The sequence below is a fragment of the Colossoma macropomum genome, unplaced genomic scaffold (genome assembly GCF_904425465.1).
Source record: "Colossoma macropomum unplaced genomic scaffold, Colossoma_macropomum, whole genome shotgun sequence".
Taxonomy (NCBI): domain Eukaryota; kingdom Metazoa; phylum Chordata; class Actinopteri; order Characiformes; family Serrasalmidae; genus Colossoma; species Colossoma macropomum.
This window is the reverse complement of record NW_023494800.1, coordinates 19042629-19058440: the sequence shown is the minus strand read 5'-3', so window position 1 is coordinate 19058440 and position 15812 is coordinate 19042629.

Genomic DNA, 15812 nt, shown 5'->3' with positions numbered 1-15812 from the left:
TTCTTGTCATCACGCAATCATTCTGCTCTGCTAAACGGTATGCTTGTGCAAGTGCTGAGGGAGTAAAGAGAGTCACCGTGGGGACGCAGTTACGGAAGAATATGATCTTCATGAGCATTCATAAATAAGCTCATCCAAAAGCGGCCGCATGAAAGAGTCTCACCATGAATACAGAGGAAAAGCTGGTAAATCCATCCCCTCAGAGAGATGGCCTCAAATGAAGGAGGTTTTTAATATGGTTTGGAATGAGTCAGGAATGAGAAGAGAGGATGAGCGAGGCACAGAGAGAGAGGGAGAGAAAGAGAGAGGGGGGGGGGGAGAGGAGGAGCTTTAATTGAAGCTGTGGGAGGTGGCAATAAAGTTCACAATAAAATGCATAAAAAACACAAATCTTATTAGCAATTCTGGATACATGCACAGTTCAAAGCCTCAAAGCCGAGCTGATATTTAAACGATTATGCAGGTGTTCTAAACGATTGCTTTTGTCTAAATTGCTCACAGCAGACAAAACTTCAGCACAGCACAGCTCCTCTGGGCTTGGCAGAAAGAGCGAATAAATAAATAATAAAGAAGGATGCCACAGAATGAGGAGGAGGGGAAGACGGAACCCAAGGGGGCGGGTCTTTCGTTTTGATGGACACTTTTTCCGATTCCAGTGACAGCTGTGCCGTCCACTCGGTGATAAACTGTCAAGCCTATAATCGCAGGCTAAAACACACAAGATTCAATTACCATATACCCTAAGAGCTTCCACATTTGTTTCAATCGTGCAGGTGCCGGACATAATTGTCATGTTCTGAGCAGCAGTGATGTAGACAAAGGCAAATACAAAAGCGCTGTACTGCTGCTTCTCTCGAAATAAGCTGCACTCAGAGAAAGGAAGGAGACGCACAGCGCATTTCACATACTGCTGTTTCAAAATCCCCTCTGGTTGAAAGTCATTGAGCTGTATGTGTATGCGCATGTTCTGTGGAGTTTTTCCGGCATACTGCAGAGTTTGCAAAAAAAATGAAATAAATATATATATAAATAAATAAACGCTAGAAATATCTGCTGTGTCATTCTGTTATCTGTCATTCTGAGGCGGGGAGGGAACAGTTTAATCTTGATCGGGCCTTTTTTTTTTGCTGCCTACCCCCCTGGTCAGGAGGCTCACTCACCCCTGTGGGCAGGGGAGGGGACGGAGGAGAAATGTTCAAGCTCAATGGATGGAGGGGCCTCTGGAGACCTGGCTCTGATATAGTGCTATGCCAAGTGCAGGGCAGGGCATGAGGGTCAAGGCAGCAGCTGATACAGTATGAGGCCTCCTCCAATCCTGCTGGGCTTTCTCATTTGTTGCCTGTCACTTGCAGAGGCCAGAGAGGAGCCCAGTATAAGGCAGCTGGCCCAGCAGTGCATAAATAAAGCCACCCTCATACCTTCTGGCTTGCGCAATAATACAAAGGAATGGTGCACTGCTGCATTGCAATGCCAGTTTCCCATACAGGGAATAGAGGATTTTGCTGTGTAAATAACATTATTAACATATTAACATTATTCAAATATGGCAGAAGCCCTTTCCACTTAAGTACACATAAGTATTTCATGACAAGTGGATTAATTGATGGTCCAAAATTATTTGGAACAAAATCTTGTTACATTAACCTACATCTAAATAAAAAAAACATTTCCCCCATCCAATAAAATCACCAAGAGGCTGTTATGGCGATAGTGGCCAAATATTTTGACCAATTCACAAATACAGTGATCTGTGGTTCAGTATAAGCAATTCCTCATATGCCTCTCCAGCAATGACAGTGTTTCCTTAAGCGGGTGAGAACGAGCCATTTGCCATTGTAATCAGATCAATATGCATTCTCAACACCTCACGACGAATGGCAGATGTGAAAGCATCGGGCCTGGAGCAAATTGAATGCAAAGGAAATCAATCCAGGAAAGATCCACAGTTCTGAAGAGCGAGGGAGGGACTTTAAATAAGCTCATCCATCCAGCACCAAACTGCCGGCTGGGCCCTCAGAGCCTGTCTGAAAATGCCTTGCCCAAATTGTTCAGTGTATTCCCTAGTCAGAGCTAACTGGTTGTGACATCTATGACATGGGCAGTCACATTAACGCACCTCTTCACTTTGTGTCCCGTACATTTACCTCCTTCGGTGGTAAGGCAAAGTGACATGGTGGAGCTCTTGCCACCTCATTGCTACACATGCATCTCCAATGTGGCTGGCAGAAGTAAAGGGTGAAGTCCAGTAAAATTACATTTACCACTGCTGGTAACATATATGAGTGAAGGTCTCTCTTCTGACTGTGATTCCCACCCAGGTCCTGAAAACCCTGCCTTGTATATTTTGGTGTTTTCCCTGTTTTAACACATCTTCATTTAACTCAAAGTTGAAGAGGGTGTGTTAGAGCAAGGAAAACAAATTTGCAAGGCAGGGATATTGCAGAACTGAGGTGTCACTAAGACGGATCAATTGAAGCAGTGTATGGTCGGATGAGTCTATGAAACACACGCACAACACAAACGACTTGAGAACTTCACCAAAGCAAAAGTTGGATGCTTATACACATTTCCCATTCCACCTTAAATGGTGTAGCAGTTACATTCAAATGATTGCACAGGCGCCAGAATGTAAGGTGGAATGGAAGAATCCACAAAAAAAAATAAATAAATAAAAATACTTCTGCTTTGTAGAAATTCAGATAACATTTAGCACCTTGGTTTTCCAGAAAGGAACATCAGCACATATTTGTCTGTGTGTCTGTATATTGTCCAGTTTGTTTTTTTTTATTTTGCAGAAAAAAGTATTTTTTGGTTGTTGAAAATTATTTTTATTAAAAAGTGACAGGACATCCCAGAAAAGCCACTGTTAACCTACAAAAAACATCTTAAAGGGTTTTATTTAAATAAATATATAATCGCAATATATACCGAAACTGTCAAAAATTTTAATTATACCGTGATATGTTTTGCCATGCCACCCACTAGTAGTGGGACTTTAGCACAATAACTTAAAAAAAAATGGCATGGCATATAGTTGTTTTCATAGAGTGTGTGCAAAGTCTCCTAATGGTGAGTCAAAAAATATCTTGGTTTTACACAGATTAGAAAAATATGACCAATTTCTGAAGCTATATCCAAAAAGCGACTATACAGAGAGTGGTTTGTTAGGTATGATAGAAACGTAAATCAGTGGCGTAGCTACGGGGTGAACTGGTGGGCATAAGCTCCCTCACTTGGAAGCCAGGCACCAGATTTCTGATTCTAATGCCTATGACAATGTTACAAAATGTCAAGATGAACCCAACAGTGCTGAGTTCTTTCATGTGCCTTTTTTTCTTGCGCCCTTTTTCACTAAATTAAAATGACCTCCAAAGCTCTCCTTACCTCAGCTTACATGGTTGAATGTCGCCATCGGTCATGTAGCTTACTGTTGCTGTTTAACATTAAATCTGCAATAAGGCACATGATGCTTTTTTTTACAAGAGCAACATGTAAACACACCGTTAGTTTGCTGGACTGTTTCTGCTGATTGTGAGAGCTTAGCTAAGCTGTTCTACAGTGCAGAGTGCAACTTCCATAGCTAATAAGTTAAGCAGTGGTAAAGATAAATTTCAATACTGCAAAGAAACTTCGAGAACACTGCAACCATTCACCCAGAGAGACATCTCTGCATATTGCTGCAAAAGGTAAGACTCTGATTGGTCAGTCAATATCCACGGCGATATGCTGTCAGTTGTTATAATAACTAGTAGAGCTGGGTGTTTAATCAAATGTTATTTTCAGCTGAAATTTTGCTTCCAACAATTTTAAAAAAAGGGAGTCAAGATTATTGACTGCATTCCATTTGACCTGTTATGTGTATAGTGAGCAAGGAGGCTGGATGTACTTACAAACACACTTTAAAAACACAACAGACTAGTAGAAACACTGAACACAAAATAGCTACTAAGCTTAACAAATAAACACTTTGAGCAGAGTAAACCGGGGGGGTGAAGGGCAGAGCACAAGAACCAAAACAAAACACAGCACAGGGGAAGAAACAGATGAAGACAGGGACAGAGGAAACCGTGACATCACTATTATGTTCCTGTTTTGTCTTGTGTTGTAAATCCAGTGCACACCTTTACTTTTATCCCTCCCTAAAAGCCCATACTCATCTAATTTATTAGGTCTAACTTATTTTTAATTATTATTTGTATACATGTTTAGTAGTTTTCAGAAGGCTGTGGAAGTTCACTACAGCATAGTTTATTAAAGCTTCTAAGTTGGCACCCCTAAGCTGTAACCAGGTCCCCTCTAAAATTAAATTCTGACTACATCACCAACATAATGTAACAGTGGCAGATGGAACCAGATGCTTGCAAACGAGGCTTGAGTTAAGAGCTTTAATGCCAAAAGGATGATCCAAAACCACAGTCGAAAGACATAAACAGATCCAAAACTGAGCAAAGGGCCAAAACAAAAAGCAAGGTCATAAATGGAAAACAGGTCATCCACAAAAATGAGTAAACAGACATGAAGGAAACGCTCGGTATGCACAACAAGTTGACGATATAGTATGAAGTATAGTATAGGTGAAGTGCGATGGAGTATAGGTGCAAACAGAGCTCAACAGGTTAAAACCACAGAGAAACTGGTGAAAGGGATTTAGAAGTCCAGAGAAGCTGAGTGTTGATAGGTGGATGATAAACATGATAATTCAGAAGAAAAAGGAAGAACTGTTAATAACTGTTATGGCAAAAGTCAACAAATGATCAAAGTACAGCAAAGAATTGTTGAAAATGATTCCAGGGCAGGTTAGTGCTTCTTTCTTTTTGTTATTATTGACTCCAATAAAGAAAAAAAACTAAATTTATTTTGTCTTTAATTAGAGTTTTAAAATGTAATTAACAGCTCTATAATTATTGCTATCTGACAGTTGTATTGCAAATCATTTTTGTACCTTATTTTACCAACCATCTTGCAACACCCAAAATATCTCATGTAATTTCAAAAAGAGGTGGCACATGCGCCCTCCAACCCCCAAATTTGTACCAGTGCTCAATGGTGATTTTTGAATACTTGAATCATACTGTATGTATATGTTAAAATGTAAAAAGAAATTCTCCCCACAATCCCCAGACATTTACTGTACAGTCTTATGACAACAGGGCTGCATTCAGCTATGACAAAACCTAGCAAAATGTTTATTTAAACAGAAATGGTGTTGCAACTATGGCAGCTGTGAAGGCCATTCTTGGGGTTGTTTTTGCTTATTCAAAAAAAAATCACAATAAAATATTTATGACAAACATGTCTTTTATCGTCTTAAATTGTTATGTACACCAAGCCGCGGCAGCCGCATTTGTAGAGAACTTTATTATAATGCATTGTGTGCACTGCCTTTATAATACGGCAAGGGTATTGGGTAACACCTTTGACACCTTCAAACAAGACAAAATGTAAGTCCAAGCCCGCTGCACACCATTTCACCAAAACATATTGTTTAACTCGGAACTGGGGAAAAACGTTCCACAACGTTTTGAGATTGAACATGCCCCTGTTCTCAATTAAGAGAGACACTGTATATGTATTCTTTTTTATAATCCACTCTTCAACTCAATAGCACTGCCGAGGTCTGTGTGAGCGGCTAGCGTTGGAAAATTCCACATCTAAAAGCGTGTGTGATCCAGCATCAGAGCAGAGGAAGGTCAGCCTCTCGCTGCTAGAACATTTGACCTTATCAGCCACATTTGATTTGAGAGCATAATGAGTTGTAATAAGTGGAATCGTTGAAGCCACTTTCGATCCCACCCCTCTACCCTCCACAAACCACTGAGCTCCTGAGCTTCTCTCTCCAGCTTAGGCCAGCTCACTGTGAGCTGTGCCCAGCTCTCGCTCACTCTCTGTGGGCTGAGAGGTGGTGGATCAGCCCTGAGGCTGCGGCAGATGAAAGAGTGGAAGCAGGGGTGGGAGCATGCCCAGGAGAGCAATCGCGCCAGGCTCTCCAGACACAAATGTGCTGACACAGGCCAAGTCACGGCCAGACGCAGCGACTGACACACATACAGAGCGCAGTGGAAAGAGAGAGGCTTGGGGAATAGAGCGGGCCACGCTGGATGGGGAAGGGTTTGCGAATTCACACTGGAGCGCAAGCACACAGTAGAAAACACACAAAGGAGAGCAAAATAAACACAGCCACAGTTCAAAAAAAAAAAAGCACAGGCATGCTTGCACACACATGCACATGCATACAAGGGGTAATACACACATACACGGGCTGAACTGCCAAGCAAACAAGAAGCACACAAACAAGTTCTGATAAAGGGGACGTGAGTAGAGTGGGAGAGAAAAAGGAAGAAAAAGTGGCTGAGGTGTGCTCCTGCAGACTATGCAGAGGTTTGAATATAGTGGGAACAGAAAAGATAGCACAAGCATTCGGTGCATAAAGTCAGTGCTGGCGACAGTGACTAATGGCTTGGGATGGTGACGAGCTGGAGCTTTCGGCGGCGATGCCACAGGCGATTCATCATAACGCCGCATATGTAAGGAAACACTGAGCATTTTTGCACAAGCACTCACTGCTCGGTTTCATGATCCCGGGGTCCGGGGGTTAATGCCAGCAACAGCGGCTAGCATTCTGTAGCTCTATCGTGCAAACAAACACATCAGATGAGTCAGAGAGGAGTCGTTTAAAAGCCCTGGGGCAAATACACATTTGGATGCGACTTAATGGAACAGCAGCCATTTGGATCGTTTTTGAGTGGCCTACAGTTTCAATCAAACTGGAAAAAACAAGCTACAGAGAGGCGGGGAGACGTGCCACGCGCCAATTTAAGATGAAGGTAGGCAACAAGTCCAAATGGATTAAGGCTAAGCAAACACAAATAAAATAAAAAAATATATAAAGGCTAAAGTACTATTCAGTATCCAATTGTTCCACTAATAGAAAAGAGGAGAGCATGCGAGTGTGCATGAACAGAAACCTAATCTCGTTAATAAAGCAACTCGACTTTAGAAGCACCTCGGCGGATGGAAGTGAGGGAGAGAAAAAAATGCATGCGGAAGGTGGTCCTTTCAGAGGGTGCAGGAGCATGAAATTAATAGGACATTAGCCAGAAGAAAGACAAATTCTCACACGGACGCTGAGGCCTAGCCAGCACGCACATTGGCGACTGGGGTGGAGCTAAAGATTAAATTAAGTCCCGCCTCATCTTATCATTAAATGGCTGCTAGATGGGGCTTTAGGTGTAAACAGGCCACTTCTTCTATTTTCTTCAAGTGTCCTTGAGTGCACCCAGGAAGCTGGGCAGAGCTAAATGTTGGGCAGGGTATACAGGGTATTTTATAGGGTGGTACTTGGGGGGGGGCTACCTGTGTAACCCCAACAAATCTGCTGCCAGATGAGTTGGCCACAGTGAAATGTACCAGAGTGTAGAATCAGAGCTTCCTGTGTACTACAGTGCTTTCTATCACTATAAAGTGAGAAGAGAATGCTAAAAAATACAAGAAAAGTACTATTTTCTTGTATTTTATTGCATTTTTTCCTTGAGGTCCACTTATCGCATGTGGGTTCATGTTCCAAAATGGTCATAATTAATTTTTCATAATTCATTTCCAAGATATTGGCTCTTTAAAAGGAAATCTTCAAGTACATTCAGCTTCAATTTCAAATGAAGAAGAAGCATTGCTGAACATTTAGATCCATGCAACAAGTTGCTCTTAAACTATCCACTTGCACTGAGGGGCCACTCAGTGTTAAAAGCAAAGACAATTCCATTTATGAAACTTAGCCAGCACCTCAGAGCTCCTTATGGAGAATCATTTGCTGCAGTTAACTATTTGCCGCACTTATTTTGACTATTACTGCTCTGTTATCATTGCAGCTGAATAGCCACAAAATGCCCAGGAAAATGTGGTTATGTACTACAACACCCAGAATGAGTGGGCAATGAAACCTGCCATCTTGCCCCCATTTTTTACCTTATTCTATCATAACCAGCTTGCTATTTTGTGTTTATCGTGAATGATTCATGGGGGAGTACATGACTTTCTACTTAATATCCTGTCAAATGTACAAGACATTGTGGTTTAGCCAGACAGCTGCGTGTGTCCAAACTTCTGTGGGAAGGCACATTTAGCTATGGTGCTCTAATGGAGCTACAAGATGTGTTTAGAGAGGATTGCCTGTCACTTTGCATGAACGTCCTTCTCTGGCTTCACCGAGCCTCTTCTCCAGAGCCTCTTGCTGGGCTGATGCTGGGTAAAGGCCGGCAGGCATTAGTTTATTTGGGATATCTGGATTAATTGGTGCGACAAAATGTCTGTACACTTCACATTACAAAATCAGTGACGCATTTATTCAGGGTCACTACGGTGGCACGTTAGGACATTAATCAACACGCTCACACACACTCGGCCAGGCTGACAACAAAGGAATAATGCACAATGGCGAAACCAACCAGCACTAGTCTCCTTTCCTCTTGAGTTGGGGATAAATTCAGTGTGTGGCTGTGAGCCAGCGAGCCCTGCCTGGCTGTGAAAAAAGAGTGACCCAACACTCATAAATTATTCTGCTCTTGGCCCTGGCCACCTGTGCGGGGGCACGCCGAGGACACTGAGCTGCCCTCCATGGTGACCTGGTGATGTGGCACACACACACATACGCACACACATGAGTAGCCAGGTCTGGAGCTACAGGACACGGTCTGCACCTTCCCTCCCCACACACCTGCACCACATGACCTTGAGAAAAAGCAGGGGAAGATAGGACGGCAGACTTGACTTCTCAAATTAAACGGACAGAAGGACCCCCCGTCATCCCCGTCATCCTCACCATCCCCGTTATCCAAAGCTGGGCTCAAAGGACCCAACTGGCTGGGCGACAGCAGAGGAACGCTGGCCAAAACATCATGCAGACAGGATTCCATTACAGCTATCCCGGATTAACAGATACGGATCTGTGATTCAACACTAATTATTGACAAGACATTTCAGCACTTATACTTCAAAAAGCATTCTCGCTAAACTGCATCCTTAATTCATTGCCCAGTTCTAAATTACTGTATTACTTCAATGGTGTACTGGACACTGCCGGAATACATAATGTTGCTAGAATATTCTACAAGCCGTGACTTCCATATAAATTCATGAGGATGTGCCCACCCTCCAAATGAAAGAATAACACCAAGGATTTCTTCCAGTGCCAGAAAATTTCCTTTATTCAAAATGCAAGGAAAATAGGAGCAGAGCAATTTCTTAGCAGCGTACCCAGGCCAGCTCCATTAAAACACCACACATATCTAGCATATACAAAGTCAAGCCTTACTGCAGCCTCTCCAGCCTAAACCCATAGAAAAGTAAAATGTAATGAAAAAGTAGCAGTGGGAAGGAAGAGGATCAACAGATGATGAGTCATGAGTTTAATGAGAAACAAACAGTAAATCTCGGATCCTTTGGACCAAACACAAATCCACAGCTCCCAGGTTAAAAGTGACCTCAGTCAGCTAAATATTTACTCTGAAAAATGCTGGTGAAGGGGACGCAGTTGGTGCTATTTTTGCAACTAGTGTTTCTTGTCTTGTGCCCTCCAGCATGTGCTGTTGCCGCCCAACTGGAACCAAGTGGTACACAAAGCATTTCATCTCCTGCTGCTCCTCGGTGGGAGCCTGATGTAGATTAGAACACTGCCTGTATAGAAGCTCCCGCTAGTTTAGATGACTCCACCGCCGGCACAATCTTGGAGTACTCATTAAAATGAGAGGGGTGAGGGGGGGGGGCGGGCAGGGAACTGAAGGAAGAACAAGCGCCGGCGAAGCACGCAGGTTTCCAATAGCAAGAAGTCACTGAACAGCAATTCCACCTCCATTGTAATCAATCCATCCATCAATTCATCCAGCCATCCAGCAGGGATCGGTCAACCAAAGATCAATCAGATCCAGGGCTTTAATTAGTAAAGGGCTCAGTTTCAGGGTGGATCTCGCAAGAGACATGGGGGAAAGTGTGAAGGAAAGCAGGAGTACGAGGAGCAGAGCATGCATTATGCATGGCTTTTGAGGTAGGCCTCCGGTGTAGATGAGTGTGGAAGTTCAAACCTGACACAAGTGTGTCTGGTGAAGAGTGCCAGCCCATTAGATAATGCAGGAGTGGGCTGAGGAGAGTGGCGCCGTTTGTACAGTGTAATCATGTTAGACTGAGGTGAAGGTCCTCAGGGAGTGTTAACTGGATCCTACTCATGGGCCTCATCAGGGCCTTCCTCCTTATTAGTGCTCTTAATTACTCTCAGATGAAGATACAGAAAGGGTCTTTACTCCTGCACTGGGCCACGATTACAATTATGCCCACTGCTGTTCAGAATCAGCTCAAGATCTTCAGAAAGCGTCAATATAGCATAGAATACATCAGGCTATAATACATAGTCACTATCATACCAACACCTTGTAACTCTGTTTTTTCTGTTTTTTATTATCTCATTAATCTTATTCTCATCGTTATGTCTCAGAAATCAATAGGATCAGTCATCAGAAGGCTACAAACAGGCATGGCACAGTGATATTGCACAGGGCAATGGGCTTGGCTGTAAAATGCTCAACTGTATGCACATTACTGATTGTAGACAGGTGACGCTACGCAGATTATTCAATCTAGAAAACTGATCTGACCAATCCCTCCATGGCCTGTTATGTCTCAGCTTGCTCTTGTTTTTTTTTTATATAAAAGTTTAACAGCAAATGTAAAACTGCAGTGTTTTTTTTAGAAAGCAGTCTTAAATACTATGTTTAAATACTAAGTGATTCAGCCTCCCGATCCTCATCTGGGAGAATGTTCAAAAGCAGCAGGGCTCATCCCCCTGCCGGGATTCTAACTATAGGCATTTTGTGTGTGTGTGTGTGTGTGTGTGTGTGTGTGTGTGTCTATGCATGTGTTGGCAAGTCTGCAGTGGGTGAGTACTAATAATCAAAAAAATTCATTTAAATATTCAGGGGGCTTGACCAAGCAAAGTGAACTCAAGCTATTCTCCAGGTATTTTTCTCCCTACCACCACAACCAAAAGAAAAAATTCCACCCCACAGCTAGACCATTAAGAGATTTATTAAGTCAGCAGTAGTACTTTATAGCCCACATTAAATCTAACAGGAACCAAGTGAAGCATAGCTAATATAGTGCTGAAGACCTGGTAAGAACTTTAGGAGAGTTGGAGGATATTCAGCTAATAGTAGACTACAAAAGGACCATTCTGAAATTGCATGGACAAACTTGCAGCATCTTTCAAAAGGCCCCTATCATGCAAACTACATTTCCCTCACTTTCATGAAATAACAGAACTTGATTTAGTATGTGAACACTTAAAGCTTCTAAACATACCATTCACTTCCAAGTCCATACAGTCCACATATGGAAACTAAGCTGTAACTGTATACTTACTATTTCTGTGATTCACAAAAACCCATACATTTACATATATCTGCCTGTTTTAGCCTATGGCAGTTTAGCCCAACCCATTCGCACTGAAGTTATAAAGAGTGTTTCAGCCTGGACTGCTTTTTGAATGGGCCACAATAATAACAACAGCCTGTTTCATTTTAAGGATAAAGAGACGGTAAAAAATGGTCATGTAAACTGAATTATGACTGCATTTGAAATATAAAACACACGTCATAAGTGGAGCTCAAGGAACAAAATAAAATACAAGTTAAATGTAGGATATAGGCCCTTTAAAGAGTGCACATTCCTTAGCAATACAGTATAAAGGGTATTTTAGAGACTTAGAGACTTTAGGTGTTGTCAGTTTCAAGTTCTTCAATCTGTAAAGAACTGTGAGAAGAATATGTAGACCCCCCCAGTCAACATTACTGCACATTACATTCATTACAAAACGTGAAATTTAACCATTTCTTCTACTTCTACCTGGGACTATTAAAAACAGAGACTGGACTGAAGTTTTACTTTTACTAATCTAAATAATAAATTATTTAGGAAAATTTTAAATCCCTTAAAGATGATGCCACTTGGTACTCAAATCTGTCCAGACCCTATTAGTGGGATTTGACCCTCTGCTTTAAAAGGAGCTTTAGAGTTTATTAAGAATTTAACTAACCTGGTCAAGTTAGTGTCTTAAAGAGAACTACTTTATTTTGAGCTAAATTCTTAGACAGTCTATGCAAGGATCTGGCACTTGGTATCCTAATGTATTTGATCAACTGTATCTGCGCCTATTACAGCTCCAAGCACCATTCATAACACAGCTCATACCTCATGTTTTCAATTTAAGACTAAAGACTGAGTGTCTGACCATGTGTAGAAAATGAAAAAGGGAATAAAAAGGCATACACCTGCTCCCTGGCATGGAGATGTAATATGATTACTGTGATTAGTAACTATCTCAGCCAGTCAATGATTAAATGCTCCTAAAGTCTATTTTAGATTTGACATGTAATAAGGGCCAAATGCAGCTAGCCTACCTGAGGTGAATAACTCACAAAATCAGGAGGGTGAGCAATTACATAGTGTAATTTCAGCAGTAGCAGAAGGGCACAAGTACGACACAGTTCAGCCTTCAGCAACTTTTCTACTTAACAAAAGTGATAAATTCTAGTCAAGTGAGGTGTTATGGGCATGTTTGAGGAATGTAACTGCAGTGCGCAAAGTCTTCTACAAAAAAAAGAAATTTCTAGTCTTTGGAACTGTACTAGAAAATCTCCCATAGCTGTTCAATCAGGTTGAGATCTGATCACTGCAAAGGCCAATGCCAAGGATTTGATATGATCTGATAATGATACAATCATTTTCATACTCATCAAACCATTCAGTGGCCAACAGTGCCCCGTGGATGGAGGCACCGTCATCCTGGAATAGGCCACTGACATTAGGATAGAAATGTTTCATCATAGGATAAAGGTTATCAATCAGAATACATGCATTGTAGTGAACCTTCTCTCAAATCATGCCAGTAAACTGCTTCCTACACCATAACAGAGCATCATCTGACCTTTTGTAGACCAGCGCTTGTGCTTTTTGCACCCCTCAATGAGCATTACAGTTATTAAAGGTGTGTTTTCGGCCATAATTGGCAACCCTATTTATTGATGTCTTTCCCATAGATGTAAATGCCGATGTCACTTCAGTCACTCTTGCTACTGAAACACTAGCCAGTTGAACAGTCTTGGTGTCTGTAGCTCCTGCCATCCGTACCTCAATAATGGACCCTCCTTCAAAGTCAATTAGATCTTTTCCTCTTGCCATCTTGATCTAAAATTAAGTTTATACATGCCACATAACACAGTAGGATGTTAATTGCTTAACTGTTTCATGCAGTACACCTATGTTTCATGTTACAGGGCCCACATTCACCATAATGGTAAGCAGTATATGAAAATAAGAAGATCAAAGCTATATTAATCAAATGCACCTTATTTTAGATAACTCTGGGCAAAAGCTGCACTATTATAGTAAATATGTGAAAGCATCTTACTGATTAGGTTAGGTACGCTAAGCTTCCACTCTTGATCCAGGTACAGAACTTGCACAATGCTCCAGAGATTAGCTTATAGTCCTGAAGCATTAGTGTGAGACATACAGACTTTACACAGTGTCAGTCAAAAGTCTGGACACACCTGCACTCTTAAAAAATTGTGCCCGAAAGGGTTCTTTGAGCGATGCCACAGAACAGCTATTTTAGTTCAAGATCTAGTAAGGTTGGAAGGTGAAAACTAAAAATAAGTTAATACACTGCATCATGTTCACTTTTTAGATTTTTCTTTGAAACAAATGTCAAGCCTTTACATTAAAATGTCTTTGAGATTATAATACAATAAAAAATATGCATTATATTTGCATACACACACTCTAGTGGATAAATTCAGAAACATTTAAATTTATAGTCAACATGTTCAGCCAGATGATCACAAACATGAGACTGAACTTCAAACTCTTGAGTTCCAGCCATGTCCCACTTCAAAATACGCTGTCTAAGGGCCTAGTAACACAAAAGCAAAGAAAAATAAGTGATCTTGTATTTCTAATGATACCACAGCAGACAGAAACATCATAGAGAGCAAGTATGGAACTCAATCAACCAAGGACAAGGACAATCATATCAATGTGCATACTGGGGAGTAAGCGCAGCTGATACAATGAAATGACTTCAAGAAAGGTATGAAATAAATCCTAAATGAATATTCTGTACATTTTCTATAGACAACCAAACAATGTGTCTGTGTGATGTAATAGGGCTGATTTTACAGAGTCTCTCAATGCATCACTGGTGAGATAGTAATGAGGGTTAGTTAGCCTATGTTTCCAGTGAGAAGTCAGACCTAAGCCTCTTTACGAAATCTCCTTTTCTACCACACAAAACTTTCAGAGGCGATATTAACATAACCAGTCCAAAACATCCATATCTGCATCAACACTGGCAGAAACTGACATGGACATATGGCCTCCTTTCATTAGCCCAGGCATTATGTTCTATATTGTTGCAAGTCATTTTATTATGCATGGCTATTTTTATGTATCACTTTAAATTATATCTGAAAGTGAGCTAACCATCAGTGGCAGTGCATGAAATGTTTCGTTAAAAATCTCAATTGCAGAAATGACCAATTTAGCTCACATGAAGGCTTTCAGTTGCATTCCTATATCCTTAAGGCCTTGTAAGCAGGTTTCAGTTTCTGTGTTTTCACACAAATATTGTTTTATTAAAATGTCCATGAAAAGAATTTTACAATCACAATAATTCACAGTCTTTAGTACCATCACGCAGTACAGATTAGCAATAAAAGGGCGCATATGGTTGCATGTGTTTTAATAGGAGACTTTTTTACGGTTCTACGGATATAATAATGCCTTGTTTACTCGTTACATGCCTGTGCAGTCTTCTTTTTATGTCTAATCATAAGCCAGGGCCCCATGGCAAAAGAAAGTCTAATTCCAACTGGGGTCTGCCTTAGGTTAGAGAAAATAAAATAAAAGGAAATTGGCAGTATCAGACAGGGTTAGATCAAAGCCAGACAAGGCAGCATTGGCATTCACAGAGGCTTATGTCTTAGTTAGGTGGAACACACCTTGCAGGGGTCATGAACTCCCCGCTGAATCTGAGACCTAGATCCCTCTGTCAGGAGGTTAATCCAGCTCCTCCTCACTCACTCACACACTCATCTTTCTCACCCGGCATCCCCCTTTTCTCCCGCTGTGACATCACAGGCCACAGAAAGCTCTAGAGACCGCTCACAAATCCACATCCTCTCACCGAGTCAGTGCGGTGCTCCAGCCTTTCGGAGGAGCTGCAGGGAGAAGGGAAAAAAAACAAAAAAGCGCAAAGAGTCAAATAATAGAACAGAAGAAAGCGAGACGGCAGAAAAGAGCATCTGCCACGCTTCCGCAGAATGTTAATGCCTTTAAAGCAAGCCAGAGGAGGCCTGAGAAAAGACGCGCCGCATTGTTTCTAAACATGATTAAGATTCACATTAGTCTCTCCTTGGCTGCCCACTACCTTGCCATTGCTTGACGGTGACAGGCTTGGTGGGTGGGGAGGTGAAGAATAATCAGCAGCGCTGTGGGCGGTTGGTACCGCCCTGTGGAGCCACGCTTTTGGCCACATTGTGTAGGGATCCAAGCACCAGTAGTGAAGATGTGACCCCCTCAATCCTTCCTGCAGAGATCCGAGCTCACATGGTGAGATCAGATCACCACGCTACACACACTCGGACACACTCCATGTGGTGTATTATTCAGAGTTCACACACACACACATGCGATGGGCTAATATTAGCCACATATGACAGGTCTTTCCTACTGAGGGACGGCCTAGACAGCAGCTTCCTCTTCCACATTTA